The sequence below is a fragment of the Ambystoma mexicanum genome, chromosome 6q, assembly GCF_040938575.1.
Source record: "Ambystoma mexicanum isolate Mex_15411 chromosome 6q, UKY_AmexF1_1, whole genome shotgun sequence".
Lineage (NCBI taxonomy): Eukaryota > Metazoa > Chordata > Amphibia > Caudata > Ambystomatidae > Ambystoma > Ambystoma mexicanum.
In genome coordinates, this window is record NC_090937.1 from 1093939675 (window position 1) to 1093950564 (window position 10890).

The 10890-nt window shown below is 46.4% G+C and overlaps 1 long non-coding RNA gene across 1 annotated transcript in view; it reads left to right on the forward strand.

Moving 5' to 3' along the window:
* The window catches only part of LOC138515589 (uncharacterized), a 32173-nt gene extending 23073 nt beyond the window's left edge, over positions 1-9100 (forward strand). The window contains exon 3 of the long non-coding RNA XR_011282090.1: positions 8508-9100. This is a non-coding gene — a long non-coding RNA (uncharacterized lncRNA). The remainder of the gene's footprint in view (positions 1-8507) is intronic.
* The last annotated feature ends 1790 nt before the right edge of the window (positions 9101-10890 follow it).

Genomic DNA, 10890 nt, shown 5'->3' on the forward strand with positions numbered 1-10890 from the left:
CCACAGCATGAATGGGACAAACTGGGGCGCAAATATCTCAATCAGGTCGATATAAATCCAAGGGTCTTTGGTGGGACACAAATCAAATTAATGGGATGGTTCTGGGCATCTCTGGAATTTCAAAGATAGAAATTCAAGAGGCAAAGCATACGTGTTGTAAAAAGGGGCACCTCTCTATTGAGCTGGGAACATCAGAAGAATCTTCAAATTAAACGGGATCCCAATGTAGATGATGTGGTATTTTCCATTGAGGGTGCAGGAAGCAAAGGTCACCTGGTAGATGAATTATTCCAGAATAAGATAGGTTGTTTACATAAAATACAAATGAAAGAAGATTGTGTGCTGGTGGCCCAGAAACTGTGCACTGTTCCGTTGACAATGAGAGAAGAAGTCAAACAGGAGTTTAAGAAACTACAAGAGCAAGACGTCATAGGGAGCATTGTGGTTGTCTCCCCTAGTTGTGTTGAGAAATAGCTCCGGCAAGCTCAGGATTTGCATGGGCATGAGGGAGTTAAACAAGTGTGTTGTTCCAGAGAGACACCCACTACCAAACATCCAAGAGATAATAACAACTAGTCCTGAAAAATATTTTTCCATGTTAGACCTCACCTCCACATATCATCAGGTGAAGTTGCACAAAGAATTCAGATGCTCAGCCTCACAGCGTTTATTACCCTGGAGGGACTATTTCAATACAAATGCATGTTGTTTGGTCTCATATCGGCAGCCTCTGTTTTTCAAATAATTATGCATCGGTTGTTTGATGGGTATGAGGGCATTTTATGCTTCCAAGATGACATTTTAGTCTATGTCAATGATATGTAAGCTCCAAATGAGAGATTGTAAGCTTTGTTTAAGAACTTGCATGCTGCTGGGATGATATTTAACCCGAAAGAAATGCAAGATCAACAGGTGAGAAATTGAGTATCTGGGTCATGTAATTTCCGCAAAAGGCATACGTCCCAAGAAGCATTTAGCAGAGGCCGTTGAAGGTATGCCAAGCCACATGTGCAGTGAACATGTAGGAACCTTTCTTGGAATGGCTGAGTATTATTCAAAGTTTATGCGTAACTTCGCTAAACACACTCTAGACATGCAAGAATTAATCAGAATGAAGGGAACATTTGTATGGGATGAGATTTGTGGAAGGAAGAATTCAAATTCATTAAATTCATTAAAGGAGCATTGGCAAGTGCAACTGCACTGCAGAATTTCAGGAGAGGCAGAGAAACAATCGACACAAGTGATGCCAGCAATGTTTGCCTGGGGACAGTCATGACGCAGGAGGAAGGAGGAAAGGAATTTTTCATTGCTTTTGTCTCCAGATTTTTGAAAGGTGCTGAGAAAAACTATGCTGCAATCAAGAAAGAGGCTCTGGCAATCAAAGGGGCTGCAGAGAAATTTAGGAGTTTCGTCTGGGGAACTTTGAATTGCACACTGATCATTAGCCACAGAAGGATGTGGGAGCAGGCATGGCTCTTTATACTAATTCTATGTCTTTTTACTTGTGCAAATAAATATAATTAAACCTACCTCGTGTCTCCCATTCCTGAGACACTAAAGGGAAGAATGTGTTCTAAAGGCCCTAGAACTCTCAAATGCTTTGTCACCCCCATGGTTGACCGCAGTGTGAATATGTTTATAGATAAATATGGCAAGGACCCAACCAAAGCTGTGGACATGGTCAGGTTTTCTTGCCGGGATAAACTTGTAGATACCTTTTGACCACACGTAGCCATTTTAGACATGGCAGAGATTGCTGTGATTAAGGCTGAGGTATTGAATGGATGGGCCAAGAAAGAGATTTGTTTTTGGGATAACGCTAAAGGCCTCTTTATCAACAAAATGGCGTTAGGGTCTTATTTTGAAAATAAATCTAAAATTAGGAGCCATGGCAAATAACTCATCTTTAAGTGTTGATCGATTACTCTTTGATGACAAGTATGTCAGAGAAGTAGCCAAATACATCGCCAACCTTTCATCTCTAGACCGTGCCCAAAAAACCATAAAGAAAACCTTTTACCCTGATATGTTTTACCCAAGCCTGAAAGAGGCAATAGAGCTTGTCCGGCCAATTATTTATACCTCAAGGATCCTCTAATGTCTCCAGAAACATAGAATGCTGACCCTGTGCCATTGGCAAACATACCTTTTTTCATCAGTGAGGTCAATTATATAGAGTGTAAATTCTATGAGAAGGACCTCCACATTTATTTTATTTTTATTTATTTTATTTTAGTATTTGTAGAGCGCACTACAGCCCAGAGGCAACGAGGCGCTATAAGAAGATTTAAAGAAGGCTTGCTTGAGGGTTACAATAAGCGGCCCCAGAAGGTATACTTAGGTAGATTCAGTTACATGGTTACAGGCGATATACAGTCCAATTACATAGTTACAGCAGGTATACAGTGAAAGTTACAGTTAGTTACTCATATTCTTTTCTAGGTAGCACGAGGCATAACAGAGAGTGTGCTAGGTGACATAGTGGAGGTGCAGACCTAGACTGACGGGCTCTTTTAGACAAAGAGCTAGGTTTTTAAGGCCTTGCGGAAGGCTGTGTGAGAATCAATTGATCTCATCTGAGCTGGGAGGTTGTTCCATAGGGTCGCCGCCATAGAGGGGAAGCTGGTGCCTCAGGCCCGTACTCTGCGCGTATGCGGGACAGTGATGCGGTTAGCATAGGCTACTCTAGACGGTCTGGTGACTGTTTGTCTGGTAATCCTCTGTGTCAGATAAGTGGGGGGCCTGATCGTGCAGACATTTATGTGTAAGGGCCAAAGTTTTGAAGACCACCCTTTCCTTGATGGGGAGCCTGTGTACCTGCCTCCTGATCCCTGAGATGTGTTCCTTGTGTGAGGTGCCAGTAGCAGCTCTTAAGGCATTATTTTGTGCAATCTGGAGTTTGGTGAGGTTTTTTTGGGAGGTTCCAATGAACAACGCATTACAGTAGTGCAGTCTGGAGCCGATGATGGCTCTGGCAATTGAGATGCAGTTTTGCTGAGATAGGAAGGGCCTGATGGCATTGATGAGTTTGGAGTGATATGCTGTGGAGGAGGCGACGGCATTGACCTGTCTGTCCATGGTGAGGCTGGGTTCTAAATATACACCCAGTGTTTTGATGGTTTGGGAGACTCTGATGGGAATATTATCCAAGGTGAAAAATTGATAGTTAGTGTCAAGTTTGCCCAGAGTAGATAGGGAGCCGACAAGCAGGAGTTCGGTCTTATCACTGTTTAGGCAGAGCCAGTTCTCTGCCATCCATGATTGGATGGTGGCATAGATCCTGTTGAGTGTGTCCAGGTCTGTGGTGTAGTCACCTGACAGGGGGATGAGGACCTGTGTGTCATCTGCATAGTTTGTATATGAGATGCCCAAAGAGTCCAAAATCCTGAAGAGAGGCCTCGTGAAGAGATTGTAGAGTGTGGGGGCTATGCAGGAGCCCTGTGGGATTCCGCATTTGATGGAGCTGGGCGTAGCGTTTGCGGAGCCAGAGAAGACCTTCATTACCCTCTCTTGAAGGAACGAGGAGATCCAATCGCATGCTTTGGTTGAGAAGTGGGCTGAGTTTGTGAGATGGTGGCATAGCGTTTTGTGTTCGATCAGATCGCAGGCCGCAGAAAGGTCAAGGAGCAGGAGGAGAGCTGGTTTGCCCGCATCTCTTAGGTCATCTATTTGATTTTTTAGGTCAAGTAGTGCCGTCTCGGTACCATGTTGAGGGCGGAAGCCCGACTGGCGTAGGCCAAGGAGGTGGTTGTCTTCAATAAACTTTTGAACCTGCAGGTAGGCTGCTTTGTCCAGGATCTTTAACAGAAAAGGGACGGTTGTGATGGGATGGTAGAGAGGTTTGACCCAAGCTTCTTTTAGAGAAGTCGGTGCATGCGATGATTGGAAAGAAGCGTTGATGAAGGCAGTGATGATAGGAGCCAGGGCGGGAGTGCAATCTTTGATAATGTGGAAGGGGCAAGTATCTCCCTTGCAGTTTGAGGGCTTAATGGATTTTATGAGTGCAATGACCTCAGATTCAGTCATGTTAGAGAATTCAAATTTTGGTAATTGACTGGGAACGTCTGGCGATTGGGCTGGAGGAGCTTTAGTGTGATCAAGTAGTGCGGATAGTGCTTTTTGGTGCGCTAGGATTTTGGAGTGTAGAGTATCTAGCTTGTGTAGCATGGCTGCTTGAATTTGGTTGCACCATGTCTCATCTTTGGTAAAGGTGGAGGGTGGTACGGATGGAGATTCCAATTCCCTGAGTATAGCGAAGATTTCCTTGGTATCAGAATTGGCGTTGCTAATACTAGTGTTATAGGAGTCTGCCTTAGCCTGTGTAGTGGCTATTTTGTAGTCTCTGGAAATAGACTTGAATGCAGTTTTGTTTGTCTCGGAGGGGTGCTTTTTCCAAATGGTCAGTAGCGCTCTCTTCTTAGTACGAAGATCCGCAAGTTCTTGTGTGAACCATGTGTTGGAATGTTTCGTTTTTTTAGCTTTTTTTGCGGTGAGAGTGTCACGATGCCTGCTCCCGGGGAGCCGGCTCAGGCCCTGCGTCCCCGAAAGCGGACATCAAGTCCCCGGGGAAGGTCCCAGCAACCCCTTATAGGGGCCCTTTGGACAGTGTCCTGGCGCCTCTGGCGCCAGGCTCATAGAAAACGTCAGTCCTGGCGCCATAGGCGCCAGGCTCATTATGAAAGTGTTTGGGTGCACTTACCTGATGCAGACCATGCTGCAGAACCCCAGCCTTCTTGAGGCCTGAAAGGAACTACTTTACCTGTGGGACTCATTTACCACCCGGGCGTGGTCGGGGAAGGATACATACCTGATTGGAGGAAGGACACATTCTAGGAACTTCTTCCAAGGCTATTTAAACCACACCCGATCAGCCACACGTGCTTCGCGTTGTTCTGCATCTAGCAGCTGGACGCTCACCGTGTCTGCTCCTGCATCTTGACTTCTGCGACACCTGCCAGCATCCTGAATCACCTGCAAAGGAAGGGAACAAGAGAACAGAAGAAGGAAAAGGCCTCACCTGCTAAATCTGCATCCCAGAGACATTTCGCCGACAATCCTGAAAAGGAAGACATTTATTTTTAAAAGCACATCGTATCGATCGCTGCAGCGCCGCATTCTACTCACCTTTACAGGGCGCCTCCATGTTCACCAGCGACCATCCGGATTTGCAGTCGCGCCCCTGCGCCTAGGGAGAAAAAGACAAGAACAAAGGTGAGAGAAAGAAGGGAAAAGGGAAGCTAAAACTCCATGTCAAGACTTACCTGTTGGGTCATTCCCTTTTCATTTCGGGTCCGCGCCGCATCCAGGCATTTTCGGACCCCGGCCCCTAAGGGGAAAAAGACATCAGCGTTAATGAGTGAATGAAAAGACATTACCAAAACACTCATCAAAGACTTACCTGATTTCCACAAGGATTTCACCGCTCACCTCGGGTCGGTGCCTGTTCCCCGGCATTCCGTACCCCGGCCCCTATGGGGAAAAAGACACTAGCATTAGAACATTAATGCATGGACACAAGGGGAACCACTTATAGAAAACTTACCTGGAAGCCAAGCAAGTTTGGTTCTCACCCATCCGAAAATCCAGTGACGTAACTGGATACCAACGCGCCCCTGCATCAGAAGCAGGATGGAGAGCTCGTCCTTCCAGACCCTAAGGTGAGACGCTACGGGGAAGCACAGAAGGGTTTTGAGGAGGGTGAGAGGGGTAAGTGGGAGGCCGATTGCATTACCCCGCAGACAGTTAACCCCATATTCTCACCTACAGAAGGATACTTCTGTGAGTCAGACAAACCAGATCTGGGGCCCGGTCAAGTCCGTCTTCCGAGCCCTGCGCATCATCTTAGACGAGGTCACAGCAGCGCGAACCAGGCCAGCGCCCCCGTGGGAGTCAGGTGAGCGTTACAGAGAGGTGCGATGGCATCTACCGCTGTGGTTATCACTTGGCTGAATGTGTTAGCTAGGATGGTGGGATCGTTCGGGAAGGAGGATTGAAGAGCTGGTGTGAGCAGATGTGGGAGGAGCGAATCCTTTGTTAGTTTTTTAGAGCTCCTTGAAAGCCCTGCCGGCAGAAGGATGGAAGGCCTTGCAGGTTCTGGTGAGGTTTCGACGTGAAAGTTGATGCAGTGGTGGTCAGACCAGGGGATGGGAGATATGTCGTGGAGGAGGATGGGGCAATTATGTTGTGTCACCCAATCTAGTGTGCATCCTTTGATGTGTGTGGGTTTGGTGATAGCTTGGCTGAATCCTAGAGAGGCAAGCGCCTTTTGTAGGGATTGGGCGTTGTGGTCCTGGGTGTCGTTGAGACCTAGGTTCATGTCGCCCAGCAGCACGACTTTGGATGTTTTTTTGAGGTTGTCCGAGATTGAGTGGATAAGGGCTTCCTGGAAGTCATTTGCGCGTCCTGGGGGGGCGATACACTAGATGGAATGCAATGGTAGTGTTGTGGGAGATTGTGAGTTTGATGGGTAGGTAGTCTGCGTTGAGGCCTATTTCTGCCTGTGTTCTTCTAATGTCAAGGGAGTCTTTGGCTATGATGGCCACACCTCCGCCCCTCTGTCCTGTCCTATCTTGTCTGTAGATAGTATAACCATCAGGAATGGCCAGTGAGAGGGCAGGTCCGGAGGTATCTTGTAGCCATGACTCGCAAATAAAGAGTAGGTCAAGCTTGTCCCTCGTGATAAGGTCATGCACATCGAGCGTGTGTGCAGGGATGGAGCGTGCATTGACTAGGGCACAGTTAAGGCTGGTCAGGGAGGGGCTGGTGGGCTGTGAGTTAGAAGTGGCAGCTGGGACAGCCCTATTGTTAACAGCATTAGTGGGCATAGCAGTTGTGGTACCAGGGGGATAAGGGCCAAACATAGCATTAGCATCATCAACAGTGGGCGTAGCAGTTGTGGCAACAATAGCATCATCAACGGTGGGCATGGCAATTGTGGGAATAGGGGCAGCAAGGCACATCCTAGTATCATCAACAGTGGGCATAGCATCAGTATTAGCATCATCAACAGTGGGCATAGCAGTTGTGGGAATAGGGGCAGCAAGGCCCATTGTAGTATCATCAGCAGTGGGCATAGCATCAGTATTAGCATCATCAAAGGTGGGCATAGCAGTTGTGGGAATAGGGGCAGCAAGGCACATTGTAGTATCATCAGCAGTGGGCATAGCATCAGTATTAGCCTCATCAGCAGTGGGCATAGCGATTGTGGCAGTAGGGGCAGCAGGGCCCAACCTAATGACTGCAGCCGAGGTGGGTAGCAAGCGACTTAGAGTACATTTGTGTGAGAGTGCAGTGATTGACCTAAGGGCCTTTGTCTGTGTAGGCATGCTGAAGATCTGAGCATGCACATGTGAACGTGGATGAATCTCGTACCAGTGCACGCATTCCATGAAGCGAGGCTGGGCTGGTGGCTGTAAGGGGAGGGCATCATATGCAGCACGGAGCGGTAGCCTAACACTGCATTACGTCACATGACAATTCAATGGTCAGTGCTCCTTCATACTTTTTCAAACCAAATTTTGGGGGTTCTTTCTATCAAACAAGGTCAAGATCACTAGGGATAATTGGGGTTTTGAAACTGTGCAAGGATTCCGCATAGAATTCACCTCCCATCCAGTATGGCCAAAATACCCAACAGTATCCAATTCCAGGATCAGAGATAAATGTAATTTTACACAAAAACGACTCTATGCCGTCCCTCAGGCTTTCTCAGCAATCATTTTATTGTACAGAAAAAAGACAAATGGTTCACATACATCCCACATCCACTTGCCCGAATGAAACATAAGAACCATAAAAAGTGAGCTGTGTTTTGTTGTGACTCTTTCCATCCAACATCTTGCCAGGATATTAGGTCTCCTGTTGTCTCGATTCAAGCAATGTTTCTGGTTCATCTTTGTTTCACGGGTCTACAGAGATTAGACATAAGCAACATATGCCAGGACAGGACATTTTCATATGAAATTCTCCTAAACCATGATGAAAAGGAGGAAATCCATTGGCGGAAGATCTTCATAGAAGCATGAAATGGAAGTGCCATCATTGGTCCTTCCCACAGTCTATGCTTAGAATGCTTATCATCAGATATACAGGTTGCATGCGCATAATGCATTGGCTCCAAATGGATTCGCCTCATTGGGATGCTGCATAATACTATTCCTCCTTGTTTCATGATAAATAATGAATTCCAACCCCCACTATGTCTTTTATTGTTTGACTAATTTGGAGGAATAGGTCTAGAAGCGATGCCTTCTGCATATTAGACCATTCGATCTCCTCCTTGAAGAGAACAAGCCTAATCTCATGACGTGTGTTACATCCCCAGACCAGCACCCTCACATCTATGTAAGTGTTCAATTCCATTTCACCGCCTTATTTGCATCTACTGTACAGTGTGTTCCAAATGTTACATAGTGTTGAATAATATTTAATTTGGATTTTCTACAAATGTTTTGAATTATTAAAAGCTGGTGCCCTAATGTCTTGTTTTTTTTGCATCCTTACAGATACAATGACTTCTCGTCAACACCAAGAAGCCAGATCATCCAGTGTAAAGACTACCCATGTCAGGTCACCGTTGCAGCATACCACAAACCGCAGCACAGCAAGTAGGAAGTCAAGGCATTTCACAAAGAGAGTGTAAGGAAGCAACTCATCTCCTTCCAGAGAAAAGAACTCCACTGAATTGACTCTCTTTATCCATTGAGCTGATTAGGCAGGAAACCGAGAGTTACCCCTACAGATATCACTTACCTGTGTCCGACTGACTCCAACTCCCACTCCTCCTACATCTCCAGACCAGAACCCTCACATTTGTGTATATGATCAATTCCAAGTCGTCTTCCCTCTTATGTACATCTTCTGAACAATGCTATGAACCTGTTCCTGCCATGTAATTCCAACTTGCCCCACCCTCTGGGCCAAGCGATATAATGTTGTCATAGATGGTATTGCAAAATGCTTTGTAAACTACCTTGATTATCGCTATTCACCTGTGCCTTGCATATTCCAGCTTTCTAATGTACCTATGCATACATAGTGTGCATGGTCTGCTCCTCCTCTAGGCCAGATGGTCCTATCGAAAATGCCCAAGCAAATTAAAATACACCCTGTGATCTTTCCATGAACAAAGCTACATTTTTCCATTGCCATTTCTCCATTAGCCCCCCTTCCCCCACCAAGATGATGGGGTGGGACACTTCAGGACATGCTTTTTGGGAGTCGGCACCTGAAAGGGCACAGCACAAGGATCCGACATTCATACTGGGAAAACGATTGCACCACAAAATCTTGGTTCGGTCTCACCTACAAGGGAGGGGGGCAATACATCAATCCCATCTCAAATCAACAGCCCCCCAAAGAAATATAGTGCCTCATTACCAACATGTTGGGAAGTTAGCATCACTGTTTCCCTCTTCCCTTTCACTGGGTCCATCTTTAAGTAAGAAATACCAAATTGCCTGTGGCTCGATGATAGAGGTGAGAATAGAGACCACACCTTGTCTATGTTCATCTCTTTAGTCTCACACTAGGCACAAACTTATCCCACTGGTGGAACGCTAGACCCAACTGTAGAGTGCTTCACTTAGCTAAGCGCCTTACTGACCAATCTCGACAATGACTTTGTTAAGTCGTCTTGCTACAGCTGTTTCTACCTCACAAGATAGCACACATTGTGGAGAGACACTGAAGACAACGCTTCAGTGCCCTTCAAAAGGTGTTCATACCAGGCAATGCACACGTGTACCAATAATAGGGAATAAGACCAGTAGATAAATTGCAAGGATAACAATGTTTATATGATAAAAGAATGCCAGCAAAGAACTCTGCTGCCCGAGAGCGCTCTGCCAAAACTTACATGGTGAGCACATTATAAATGACAAACGCATCATCGATGACGATTTACACCCAAGACAAATGTAGGGTTGCTGGGAGACCTATAGTTTGGCCCACTCTATATGGGACACTAGGCCCTAATTGACTGCTGGGTCCCAGTCCATCTTGTTGCACATGGGTCAGCTGGGCTCATCTCCGCGGTGAAGGTTAGTTCATGCAGGTGTTCCATTTCTAACTAATCTAAGCTGAACAACAGGAATCAACAATTTATGTACAAGGGCAAACACCTGAGCATCACATGATAGGGGTTTTTATAAGGACAGAGAATAATATATGGATATGCTGACCCCCACGTTCTGGACTTTACTCATACTGCCGTTCCCACACCCAAGGGTCTCCCCAGTGGGCTTGATCTACTGCCTACTCTCCCTAGTGCCTCATGGTACAAACAGACGTGTTGCTATCTGAGAGAATATATTGCTGCCTAGGATTAAGTATATGGTGCGTGTTCGGGAATGGTCCAAGCGAGGGGCTTAGATGTTTATCACCATGAAAGGAACTGGGGGGTCAGAGCTGGTGGACTCTGGCCTTGTGGGTGGGCGTAAAGAGGGCACGGACAGTTCAGTGGATATGGATGGGTATTTGTGCTGGGACCTGTTTCTGTCTCACGCTCTGATGCGGAGCACATTGTTTGAGAAACGATACTAGGTAATTGCAACATTAAAAGGACAGTGAATGGATGGACTGTCATGGGAACAAGGTTCATGCAGAGCTGGCTTGGTGTGTGGATGGCTTAGTCCTTCTGGGAGAGAGGCCGGGATGGGAATGCTGCATCCTCACTGAGTAGTGGTTTTCGGGCCCAGCAAGGATGGCTCCTGGCTTAATACAAAATAGAATACTAATGCTAAGGCATGAGTGATGTCATTTGCCTACTTTGCTATGTTATAGGGTTCTTACCCTTAAAGTCGAGGCGGGGCTTCTCCCCCTTGGCCTCAATGACATTTATTCTCATGGGTGGTGGCTAGGGCGGTGGGATAGGTCCATCTCCTTCCC